At 34.1% G+C, this 14,228-nt stretch overlaps 1 non-coding gene across 1 annotated transcript; it reads right to left on the reverse strand.

Annotated features, from left to right (window-relative positions):
* Positions 1-353: 353 nt before the first annotated feature.
* On the reverse strand, positions 354-460 carry LOC114680084 (U6 spliceosomal RNA). The gene has a single exon (XR_003732150.1). It is a non-coding gene; the product is annotated as a U6 spliceosomal RNA (small nuclear RNA).
* Positions 461-14,228: the final 13,768 nt, after the last annotated feature.

The raw sequence follows: 14,228 nt of genomic DNA on the forward strand, positions 1-14,228 counted from the left end.
ATTTCAACTTTGGTGAATCTGACAATTATGTGTCTTGGAGTTGCTCTTCTCGAGGAGTATCTTTGTGGCATTCTCTGTATTTCCTGAATTTGAATGTTGGTCTGCCTTACTAGGTTAGGGAAGTTCTCCTGGATGATATCCTGCAGAGTGTTTTCCAACTTGGTTCCACTTTCCCCGTCACTTTCAGGCACACCAATCAGACGTAGATTTGGTCTTTTCACACAATCCCGTATTTCTTGGAAGCTTTGTTCATTTCTTTTTACTCTTTATTCTCTACACTTCTCTTCTCACTTCATTTCATTCATTTGATCTTCAATTACTGATACTCTTTCTTCCAGTTGATCAAATTGGTTAAAAATATGGGACGCTTCACAAATTTGCGTGTCATTCTTGCGCAGGGGCCATGCTAATCTTCTCTGTATCGTTCCAATTTTAGTATATGTGCTGCTGAAGTGAGCACTCTATATATTATTATGGAGAAATGTCAGGTGAAAAAATATCAAGGTGGAAAACAATGTGTATGGTATGCCACTGTTTATCTAAGAAAGGGAATATATGAATATATACATATTTAAATTCTATAATAATATTTACATGATAATATCATAGAAATATAACATTTACATTATATAATAATAAAAAATATATACTATAAAAAAGCATCAGGCTAAATATATAAAATTTCCCTAGAAGAGGAAGGGATAGATAGAGAGGACTGGTTCTGAAACAGTGAACAATATAGTATCAATGTGTGCTCTTAGACCCTTGTCCTTAACTGCAATTTCTGACTAAATAAAAAACCTGGACGTCATAAGGAAATGGTTAATTTCAGGTCTAAGGTATGAAACATAGAAAATAAACCTAGATTATCTTGAATACCAAAAAGCAATTTACTATCAAAGCCTATTCAGATTATCACCAATAGGCTCAGGAAAAATATTAAATGGCTATCACTGGCCAAATGATATCAAATGGATATCATTATCCATAAATACAATGTCTGCCATTAATTGAAATACATGAAATATGTTTACGTCCACCACTTTGTGTTGATTTAAAAAAGGAAGGAAGGAAGGAAGGAAGGAAGGAAGGAAGGAAGGAAGGAAGGAAGGAAGGAAGGAAGGGAAATGGGGGAAAAAACTCTTACTGTTCTTTGGAAGACACTAATGAACGAATTCACTTCTCTTTCTTTCTATTTTTATTTTTACTTTTTTTGAGTCTCCCTGTGTCACCCAGGCTGGAGTGCAGTGGCGTGATCTTGGCTCACTGTAACCTCTGCCTCACAGGTTCAAGCTATTCCCTTGCCTCAGCCTCCCAAGTAGCTGAGATTACAGTCGCCTGCCACCACACCCAGCTAATTTTGATATTTTTGGTAGAAATGGAGTTTCACTGTGTTGGCCAGGCTGGTCTCGAACTCCTGACCTCAGGTGATAAACCCAACTCAGCCTCCCAAACTGCTGGGATTACAGGCGTGAGCCACTGTGTCTGGCCTCAATTCATTTTTTAAAGCTACTAAATAAGGGAAAGGATGAAAGAATTATCCTTCTTTATTTTATGTATTTGTTAAATTGCAACATTGAAATTTTGGTTAAAAATCTACAGCTCTTAAAAAAAAAAGAAAGAAAGAAAAGCTGAGAATTAATGACTTAAGCATGCCACTAAAGTTAGAAAAACAAAAATTACAGGTTCTAAATCCTTGCAGAATCACCACACTGTCTCCCACAATGGTTGAACTAATTTACACTCCCACCAATAGTGTAAAAGTGTTTCCATTTCTCCACACCCTCTGCAGCATCTGTTGTTTCCTGACTTTTTAAAGATTGACATTCCAACTGGTGTGAGATGGTATCTCATTGTGGTTTTGATTTGCTTTTCTCTAATGACCAGTGATGATGAGCTTTTTATCATATGTTTGTTGGCTTCATGAATGTCTTCTTTTGAGAAGTGTTTGTTCACATCCTTCACCCACTTTTTGTTAGGGTGTTTGTTTTTTTCTTGTATATTTGTTTAAGTTCTTTGCAGATTCTGGATATTAGCCCTTTGTCAGATAGATAGGTAGAAAAACTTTCTCCCATTCTGTTGGTTGCCTGTTCACTCTGATGATAATTTCTTATGCTGTGCAGAAGCCTTTTAGTTTACTTATATCCCATTTGTCAATTTTGTCTTTTGTTGCCATTGCTTTTTGTGTTTTAGTCCATTACTGAATATATACCCAAATGATTATAAATCATTCTACTATAAATACACATGCACACACAGGTTTATTGCAGCACTGTTCACAATAGCAAGGACTTGGAACCAACCCAAATGCCCATCAATGATAGACTGGATAAAGAAAATGTGGAATACTATGCAGCCATAAAAAAGAATGAGTTTAGGTCCTTTGCAGGGACATGGATGAAGCTGGAAACCATCATTCTCAGCAAACTAAGACAAGAATAGAAAACCAAACACCGCATGTTCTCACTCATAAGTGGGAATTGAACAATGAGAACACGTGAACACAGGCAGGGGAACATCACACACTGGGGCCTGTCAGGGGGTGGGGCTAGGGGAGGGACAACATTAGGAGAAATACCTAATACAGATGATGGGCTGATGGGTGCGGCAAACCACCATGGCACATGTATACCTATGTAACAAGCTGCACGTTCTGCACATGTATCCCAGAACTTAAAGTATAATATATATATATATAAAAAGAAAGATTAAATCCATGGAGAGTTGAAGGAGATAATAAACCTAAACCCCAAAACCTCCAAAAACAAAAACAAAATACATTAGAGATTATCTACACTGCAGGGACAAAACTTTTCAGTAGTAAATATAAAACGAAAGGACTAATAAAATGAAAAGACACACAGGCAGTAAATATTTTATTTTAATGATGTTATATATATAATCAGACCAGTAGAAAAATATTGAAAATAAATATTATGACATAAAAAAGGAAAAAAGTAGGGAAGTAATGCTTTTTGAATTACATTGATATATTTTATTGAAAAAAGAGAAAAACTTGTACCTATGGATTTTGTTGCAGTAATGAAAAACATTACAGTTAATAATAAGGGGCAATTAAAATTTTAAAGATAACATTTAAAGAGGAGAAAAAAATTTTACTTTAAAGCTATTATCAAATTCCATATAACATTCCAGGTTTAAATGAAATTTTTTCACTTCACAAAAGTAACCTTACACCTAGCACTTCACACTTTATTTCACTATTTAAAATTTTAAACAAAATAAGGACTCCAAGTGTAACCTGGAATGACAGAAATGAAATAACTTGAGCTCTAGGCCTTATCATTATTTATCTTGAACCTGCTGTATAACAGGAACACGTAAACCATTGCAATTGGGAGCACAAATTGTCTGAAATAAGATGTAATAACTCTAAACTCTTATGAATCTACTCTCCAAATGAAGTCATTTAACTAAATCTACATGTGTCACAGGTAGACTGTACAGGTTACCTCATTACCTTCCAGGCCAAAAACAACGTTGAATGATGCAAATAGTAAGCACATAGTAATTTGGAATTTTCTGTGTTTTTGAAATTCAACAGTAACCACAGCAATCATTTAGATGGTAGGACCACAAAGTAATTTTTAATAGAGGAGTATTTTATCACTGATATTGTTTAGGATTGCCAGTCCATGATGATAATAAAAAGCACATCAACTTTTAGTCAGTTTTATCTAGTGTTTTATCTTCTGCAAACCATGCTTTTTCTTGTATCCAGGCAAGACCACTCCCACAACCCCATTTACTATATGCTGCTGCTGCAAATAATAATACTTTACAAACTAGTAAAATGGAAAAATAAATTTCACAAAGCGAAGTCACGAATAAATAATATTAGGAATAAAAAAGATAGATACAACTATATATATCTCATAGCAGTTAAAAAGATAACAATACTCTGAACTGCATGACAAAAAATTTGAAAATTTAAATGCAATGAAAAATATCCCAGTAAAATACAGCTTCTGAAAACTAAGAAAGAAAAAGAATGCTTTAATAGGAAATTAAATTAAATGCTAATTTTTTTCACACTAATCATTCAGGGTTAATGACAATTTATGCCAAATCTTCAAAGTACTAGTCACTCCAGTTCTTCAGCTAACTTTTTCAGAAGATTCAAAAGGAGAAACCTCCCAGGTCATTCCCTGGGATCAGTATAACTTTGAAACCAAACTCATCAGTACAAGAAAAAGTAAAGAATAGTATTATTGGTGAATATAAATGCAAAATATTAACAAACTGAATATAGAAGTGTATAAGGAAATGTATCATGACCAAGTAGAATTTATCTCAATATAAGAGTTATTTGACTATAAGGAAAATATCCCTACATCATATGCAAAAATGTTTTAAGAAAATTTGGCATGTATTTATGATATTTTAAAATATGCTTAGCAAACTAAGAATAAGAGATAACTTCCTTAAAAGGTATTACTATGGTTTGAATATTTATCCCCTCCAAAACTCATGTTGAAATTTAATCCACAGTGTGACAGTATTGAGAGGTGGGGCCTCTAACAGATGACCGGTTCTTTTTTTTAATTCTTAATTTTTGTGGGTACATAGTGTATATATTAGATCATGAGGGCAAAGTCCTCATGAATGGATTAATCCATTTATTGATTATTAATGGGTTAATCAATTAATAAGTTATCACGGGAGTGGCACTGGTGACTTTATATGAAAAGGAGATACCTGAGCTAGCACATGCAGCCCCTTCACCATGTGCTGATCTGCGCTACCTCAGGACTTTACAGAGTCCCATCAGCAAGAAGGCCCTCACCAGAGGTGGACCCTTGATGTCAGACTTCCCGGTCCCTGTAACTGTAAAATATACATTACTTTATAAAATAAATTACCCAGTTTCTGGTATTCTGTTGTAAGCAAGAAAGAACAGAATAAAACAGCTACCTACAAAAAACCTATAGAAAATGTCATTTTTTAATACGGAAACTTTGAAAACACACCCTTAAAAATTATATACGAGTCAAAAATGCATGCTATAACCACACTAACAGATCTTAATAGTAAAGTAATCAGATGAGAAATGAAGCTAAGTACCTGAGAATGGAGGAGGTAGAAACAAAACGGTCATTATTGGCAGATGGTATGATTGTCTACATTGAAACCCCCTAAAAAAATAACTATGAATAGATCATTAAAAAATAAGTTTAGCAAAGTGAAAAGATACAAGGTAAATATTCCAAAATCAATTAAAATGTTGTGCATCAGTAATAAAATAATCATAATTAGCTATCATTTATAATAACAAAAATTATATATTAATGAGGACAAAATAACCAAGCATATTTAAATCCTTTGTGGAGAAAAGTATAAAATTTATTGAAATATCTTAATGAAGAACTAATAAATGGAGAGATATGCTATATTTATTGATAGAAAAACTTAATATCATAAAGATACAGATTTTCCATATATATATATTCAATGTAATTCATATAAAAATCTTGACAATATTATTTAAAGAAACTTCACAAGATGATTTAAAATTTGTTGGAAGAGCAAAGCGTCAAGTATAGCCAAAATATTCCTAAACAGGATTAATGTGGAAAATTAACCCACCAAGATTTCAAGAATTACCATAAATTTCAAACATTTAGGATAGTTTGATGTTTAAATAATGGTAAACAAAGAGATCAATGGGGCTAAATAGCCAATGTATAGATACATGCTTAGACACAGAACTTTAATAGATGATAAATGTGAATATGGGATAATGCCCTAAAAGATGCTCAATCAGTTATTTATGTGGGAGAAAAAAATTGAATCCAACCTCACACTACACACACACAAAAACAATTCCAAGTGGAGCAAGGATTTCAATATGAAAAGTGTAATTTTAACATTTTTAGATTTAAAATATAGGGAAACAGCTTTATAACTTTAGGATATTGGATAACAATGAAAACTAGAAAATCCATAACCATGAAGAATAATACTGATATTTACAACTACGTTGAAAGTTTAAACTTATGTTCATCAAAAGCCATTCCTAACGGAGTTGTAAGATTAGCCACGAAATGAGAGAGAATAATTGCAACACATGTAATTGACAAAAGCAGCATCTAAAATACATACCAGATTTTCGATTCCTCTAAAGCAAAAACAAAAGTAGGAAAGATACATGAACAGGAATTTCAGAGGAGTTGAAATACGTATGGCAAAAACCCATGGAAAATGAAATGCAATGTCATTATTAATCAGTGCCATGTCAATTAAGTCAACAATGAGATACTCTTCAAAAAACCTACTTTCTTAAAAAAAACAGCAATTCTGGTAGTCCCAAAAATTGAAGATGTTGTTAATAAGTGGAGATGCTTATATGCTGTTAAGATGGCAAACTACTTTGAGGACAATTTTGTATTATTTTATAAAATTGAACATGTGCACATGATACTGCACAGCAATTCTACTGCTGAAGATAATCTCTGGAAACACTTTGGGACACGTATACCAAAAAACAACTATAAGAATGTCTACAGTCTCACTTGGGAAACAGTAAAACACTGGAAACAACCCAAATGTTCAATGACAGGAGAGGGAATAAATAAATGGCTAAATTAAATTATATATGGCAGGGAAGATAAATTGAACAACCACATGGATGAAACTTTAAAACAGTTTGAATAAACACATTCAATTCCAGATTACTATTATATATTGTATCATTTTGATAAAGCTTAAAAAAGTAAACTATAATAACATTTTTTGATCTTATACATATAATAAAACTGATTTTTATAAAGCAAGGAAATAGTACTTGCATATGAGAAAGGAGGCAGTGAGATAGGATGGACTGGGATTGAGGCCATATTCATCATGTTCTAGATGTTACATTGATGTTCTAGTGTAACACTCAATGTAACATCTAGAAGATCATCTTGTTTTATCTTTGTTTTATTATCATTATGCTTTATAATCTTCATATATGTAATTCAGTATTACATTGTTCAAATGTGGAATACAGTTAAGATTATAATATACATATAATTAATAAGAAGAAGAAGAAGAAAGAAATGAGGTTGGAGGGATAATAACATAAATACTCATCATACCTCTGAACACTTATTGTTTCATTAGGAAGGAGGAGAGGCAATGAGTACAACTCAAGAATTCCCTCTTGGTCATAAATTAAACATATGGGAAGGTAAGTTTCAGAGCATTATGATGTCTATTCTTGTTTAGTGTATCACATGAGTTTGTCCTGATTCAAAAATTTTAATAGAAATAGTAGGGGAAAGTTGTCTGTAGAGAAAATAATGTTGTTTAAAATAATAATATTAGGAATGCAACTTTGGAATATGAGAAAAGTAAAATATAAATTTTACTACAGCTCTAGATATAGCTATAATTTACAAGACACACAGAAGACAGCACAACATATTGACACAATGAGGAAGACAAATGAGGCTCTCCAACAAATAAAATACATTGTGAAAAAAGGGAGCGGAGTAACTCATAGTTTAAAATAACATTGAATTGCAACTTACGGGCGAACTCTAATATATGGACCTTATTTGGATCTTCATTCAAAGTGTTGCAAAAACTTACCGGAAAAGAGGAGGAATTTGAATGCTGGATTTCATCGATGATTATTTGATGTACTGTTTGATATATTAGATTGTTTCTTTTGATGTATTAAATCATTACTATTTAATTATTTAACCTGTGATAATGGTGATGTGATTTTTTTTTTTCTTTCTTGAGACGGAGTCTCGTTCTGTCTCCCAGGCTGGAGTGCGGTGGCCTGATCTCTGGCTCACTGCAACCTCCGCCTCCTGGGTTCAAGCAATTCTCCCGTCTCAACCTCCCGCGTAGCTGGGATTACAGGCACACGCCACAACGCTTGGCTGATTTTTGTATTTTTGGTAGAGACGGGATTTCACTGTGTTGGCCAGGCTGGTCATGAACTCCTGACCTCAAGTGATCCGCTCGCCTCGGTCTCCCAAAGTGTTGGGATTACAGGCATGAGCCACCGCCCCGGGCCGGTTCTGTGATTTTTACGAGACCATAGTTTTTGGACATAAATGCTAATATATTTATGGATGAAATTATAAAATGTTGAGTATATGCTTAAAAACAATTTTGAGGCCGGGTGCGGTGGCTCATGCTTATAATCCCAGCACTTTGGGAGGCTGTGGCAGTCGGATCAGCAAGTCAGGAGTTCGAGACCAGCCTGACCAACACAGTGAAACCCCGTCTCTACTAAAAATACAAAAATTAGCTGGGCGCGGTGGTGCATGCCTATAATCCCAGCTGATTGGGAGGCTGAGGCAGGAGAATCGCTTGAACCCGGGGGCTGGAGTTTGCAGTGAGCCGCAATCAATGCACTCCAGCCTGGGCACCTGGGCGACAAAGCTAGACTCCGTCTCAAAAAACGAAAGTAAACATAAAAATATTGAGAAGTAGATGGAAACATAAATGCCACAAATTGGCCCTGTATTTATATCCGTGGAAGTTGGGGATGAGCGCACGGAGATTCTTTATTCTGTTCTCTCAACATGTGGATATGTTGAAATTTTTCATCATAACATGCTAAAATTAAAAGTAAAATATGTATTTGGGTGTATAATATCTATCCCATTCATTTCTCATAACACTGAAGAAAGCAGAGCACTGTTTACTATCTTTTTTTTTTTTTTTCAGAAGAAAATCCTATAGAATCTAAGAGACTCATAAGTTAGATTTAAACTAAGGCAGAGCTGGGATCACAATTCAGAGGCTACAGATTTTATCCAATATCTGTCTACTACCTCTGAATCTATAGAATTTTATGTTGCTTCTAGGTGAAGCTCCACATCATCTTTATTTATAAGTGAGATAAGCGCTCACAAAATGCATCGCATTCTTAGACATATAAATGGGAGTGTATCATCACCCTGTAAACAAGTTATAAAAATGAACCTACCTCTTTAGGTGTTTGCTTTTATCCCCACCCTCCCCATAAGAAAAACACTTGTCAAAAATTAAATGAACTTCAGTGTTGTTTGGTTAATAATCTGAATACATAAATAAAGGTTATTATTTCTAAAAGGAGTGTGCTATTTAAATTAATGTAGCAATTTTGGCACCATCTTCTGGTGCTAAGGTGAACCTTGGATTCTGTGTGATTTAATCCACAGGTACAAAAAGGCTCATATCCTAGGGGAGAAGAAAGGAAAAGGAGACCAGGGTAAGACACAACATTTGATGGGGATGGTGGAGTGGGGAGATGGAAACTAAGTGCTCAGTTTTAAACGGCTCAATGTGGTTTCTTTTGTAAAATATAAAGATGGCTTGGTATGAAAACTTATTTCTCTTTATTTGGCAGAAATAAATACCCCATATGTTTACAAAAGTATGTCTATGCAGGACTGAAATTTTTATGTTACCAAAGGTACTAAAAGCCAGATAGCTACAGAAATGTTACAGAAATGTAACAGAAAGCCAGACAGCAAATAAAAAAACTTAAAAACAAAAACAAAATAAAACTGCTAACAGAACATTTGAGACTTTTGTTATTTTCTTTTATACATTAGTTACTTCCTGAAAGCTTGGTTTCTTGTTAGTTTATCCTGGTCTTTCAATATATAGTTTGGAAATATATCCTATTTTGTGGTTAAAACTAATAACTCTACTTTTCATCAACCCAAGCCTAGTTCTGTAAAGCATTTTTAAATTTCAAAGTTAATTGAGCTTCAGAACAAAGTCGTGCATAGAATTCTAATTTGCAGTGGAGAATCTGCATCATGCCTGATGATGTCTCCCTGGAGACAAAGCATCAGGTAGTTTTGTCAATCAAATCAAAGTCATCATGTTCCCATCTAATTTATTATAGTTATTTATATGTTTACTTATGTCTTCAAGGGAGATTTGATTATGAATTATTTACTGTTGTTATTCACTTGTAATGCACCAATCACCACATCGAGACCAATTTAGGAATGATGTCTGCAAATTTCCAGATAAAGAGTACTAGGCAATTTATGTGATAAACTAATGATACTGTGAAAAAAAAGGAAATTGTTTTACATGAAATTCCTGTTATGATTTTTCTGAAATTTTCAAGTTACTCTTAACAAGCCTTTCTTATGGAAAACAAAGAAGGGGGACACATAAAAGAGAGGTAATATGAGTTGGAGGGTCATAAGATCATGACAAGTGCAGAAAATAAATGTGGTTAAGTAAGTGGATGAATTGGATGTATGAGAGGGAAATATTGGAATTAAGAATTTTAAGGCTTTTACTATTCCAGGTGACACCAAATCCAAGGTACTGAAGAGGCTGACTGGAGTCTATAGTGCTAAGAGTTAGTAAGTTGTTCTCTAGAGTTCAAAAGTGTTATATGCATGGACAGGAAGTTCAGATCACTGTGGAGGAAAAATGTGTGAATCATTTGCCAGAATCCTTTCTCATGAACCTGTGCATTTACAAAGGCTGTTTCTTCTGCTTAGAATATCTTTACAACCACCTATTTGCCTGTCACACTCCTATGCCTTTTTCAAGCACCAGCTCAGATCTCAACCAGTCTATGAATCATTGCCTATGAATCATGTCACATTAATTCTTCCAAGCTCTCTGATCTTATAGCATTTTGTTCTCACCTAGATAATAGCATTTAACAGATTAAGTTGTATCTATATTTTTACAAATGCATCTCTCCATTACACCGTGAACTTCTCAATGGTAGCCAGCAGGTCACATTCTCTGTTGTAACCTACATAGCATCCATAGTGCCTGCCATGTAGCCAGTTCATGATATTATGTTTATTGAGTTAAATAATGGATACACACAAAACAGCCACCAAGGGAACATACAGGAAGGCACAATTAATTCTCATGTAAGAGGGCTGGGAGAGTGCCACATAAAAGGAATCAGTCAAACCAGACCTTTACGAGATACAGATTGTCACCAATCACAGAATTAGAAAGGCAATCCAGGCTGAGCAAACCACAGAAGTAAAATCAAGGCATGTGAAAACATCAAATACCTTCAAAACCGGTATGAATTCATCATTTATTAGTGCAGTCAATACATTCATTGATTATCACTCTATCCCAAGCATTGTACTAAGAGAATAAAAATAAAATCATAATACATTATTGTTGCCCTCAAGAAAACATAGTCTTAACAAGGGAAAACAAACATGAAAAGAGAAAAAATTATTCTACAGCATGGAAGTGTTGTGGAAACAGGAACTAAGTAATGGGGTAGCACAAAGAACAAGCAAGAAAATTAGCTAAGCTTGGGGGCTTGGATGAGGTCACTGAAAATATGACATTTCATTGAGTATTTAAAAGTGAGGAAAGGAAAAATAGATCTTAAAAAATAAAGAATAGTATGTGCAAATTTTTTATAATATTTTATTTATAAGTATTACAAATACACATTACGGGGTCCATGTGATATTTGATACAAGAATACAACGTGTGCTGATCAAATAATAGTATTTGGGATAACTCTGGTGCCTTTTCATTCTAGTGCATTTCCCATATTCTAGTGCATATCTCCCATAAAATAAAATTTAATTATGTCGCTTGTTAGTTTAAAGGCTTTTATTGGCCTGCTATTGTTTAGAAAATAACATTTGCAGTTCCTTACTTTGGAACAATTTTTTTTTTAAAGAATTCCATTATAGAGGTCTTTATTTCAGAATTAAGAACTGTAAATGTTATTTTGTAGACAATGGCAGGCCAATAAAATGTTTTAAACTAACAATCGATATAATCAAATTTTATTCTGGGGAGATAGTACTGGCGATTCTGAGGAAAATGCACTAGAATGGAAAGGCACTGGAGGTAGAGACAAGATGAGGTTTGCAACAGTTCAAATGGTAAAGAGAAAGTAGAAATGGATAGAAGAAAGATATCCTGAGATATGACCTGCCAAAAAAGGATTGATCCAGAAAAATAATGTTGAAAGTTTTTTATTTGTGTAGTAAGTAATTAAAGATACTGAAAACAGCAGAATACGACAAGTTAACAGACATTTTAAGTAGATGTTTCTTGTGGCAATGCAAATACTAGATTAGAAACACAAGAGACTAGAGTCCTAGGGATCTGTTAGAAACTTATTACAAAAGCCTAGGGAAGAGATGTTAAGGACTCACTGGAATTATGGAAGAGAAAATAGAAATAAATCAAAGGAAGAGTGAGAGAGCTGATATATGAAAAGTACGAGAGACGAAAAATATATGAAAAGTACAAGAGATGGCTCATTCATGTACTTATTTATTCATTCGACAGATAGTTTTTCAATTATCATGCACCAAGCAATTTGCTTGGTACTGAGAATTCAGGGGTGAACAAAATAAACATCCCTGCCCAGAGCATATGGCTTAGTGTAAAGAGAGATAATTTAAGCAAGTAATTATAAGAAGAGATGCTGAATGCTATATTATGAAAGTAAAGGATTCTATAAAAATGCATATCCATAGCACTTAGTGTGGTCTAGAGGGCTAGGGGATGATGACGTTGAGGTTGAAATCGAAAGAATGAGTAGGATTAGCCAGGCCAAATCATCCAGGGGAAGGAAATTTTGGAAAAGAGGAACAGCATGTGGGAGGGGGATTATTGTAGTGAATGACTGAGTTTAAGGCTGAGCAAAGGTAAGAAAATGGAGAATGCAAATAAAAGCAACCCATTCAAGAAGTCTGACTGTTGAGAGAGATGGATTTTACATGAAATAACAACAGAATTGTGGTTTCCACTTTTTAAATTGTGTTACAATTTACATACAAGAAAATACACAGGTTTTAAGTGTACAGTTCAAATAGTTTTTAAAACAAGACGGTCAAGTAACCGCCAGCTCATCCAAGGTATAAAACATTTTCATGATCCTGAAAAGCTCCCTGACGCTTCTTTCAGGTCAATGCCCCAAGGAAACTGCTCTTCTAATTTCCATCATTATTGCTTCGGCTTGCTAGCTCTAGAATTTTATGTGAACGGAAGCGTACGGCACATTTTCTTTTCTATCTGGCTTCTTTCATGTAACATAATATTCTTGAGATGTATCCATTGGTGGTGTGTAGCTGTAGTCTGCTGCTTCCTATTGCTGAGTAGGGTTCCACTGCATGAATACGCCATATGTTGTTAGTCATCTGCTGGTGACTATCTATCTATCATATGTAAACAAGTCTTCGTTTGACCCTATCTTTTTATTTTTCTAGGACTGACTAATGGATTATAGCCTAAGTATACACTTGAGAAATAATCTATACAGCAAATCCCTGTGACATGAATTTACTTATATAACAAACCTTCACATGTACCCTTGAACCTAAAAGTTTTAAAAAAAGAAAGAAAATACCACTGTTTCTCAATGTTACTGTATCATTTATCTTTCCCCCCAGCAGTTCACATGAGTTCCAGTTGCTCCACATCCATTCTAGCAGTTGATATTTTCCACCTTTTTTAACTTTAGTAATTCTAGAGTAAGTTGTGAGGTTTCAGTTTATAATTTCCTGATGACTAATAAAATTACACATTATTTCATGGACCTGTTAGTTGATCGTAAAGTGTTTATCTAAGAGTTTTTGAGTTTTAAAAGAGATAAGGTGAAAATATTTATTTATTTATTTAATTTTCAGAGACAGAGTTTTGCTGTGTTACCGAGGCTGGTCTCGAACTTCTGGGCTCAAGTGATCCTCCCACCTCATACTCCTGAGTAGCTGGAATTACAGGCGTGGACCACCATGCATAGCTAAAGAGAGAATATTTTGATGCACAAAGCCACGAATCGGGTGGGAGGGAGAAGTTGAAAATACAAAAGAATAATAAAATTAAGAAAACAAGTTACTTTTGAGAAGCAGATAGTGTATTCAAAGTTTGTTACTTCTATTACAAATATTGGATCACTGATATATTTACTTTTCCAATCTTGTTGAAAGAGACTGAGAAACATTCTGACTTTACTACTGATAGAACTGATTTGAGAATGTCAAGAAAATCTTGGATGATAACTTACAATTATCCAAAAATCACTTGTTCAGCTACAGATTGATCTCTTCTGATTTTGAAATTGCATGAGATCTTGTATCTGATCCCTAAAGATACTGTTCTGTATTTAGTAGGAGCCATTGTGATGACACGAATTCAGAGTAATACATAGATGAAAATAGTACAAATGAGATTAGCCATATTATATAAATAAAATCAAATAAAGTAACTCTTCAAGAAAGTTTGTTTTTAAAAAGTTTAAGAGA

Source organism: Macaca mulatta, chromosome 7 (assembly GCF_049350105.2).
Source record: "Macaca mulatta isolate MMU2019108-1 chromosome 7, T2T-MMU8v2.0, whole genome shotgun sequence".
Taxonomy (NCBI): domain Eukaryota; kingdom Metazoa; phylum Chordata; class Mammalia; order Primates; family Cercopithecidae; genus Macaca; species Macaca mulatta.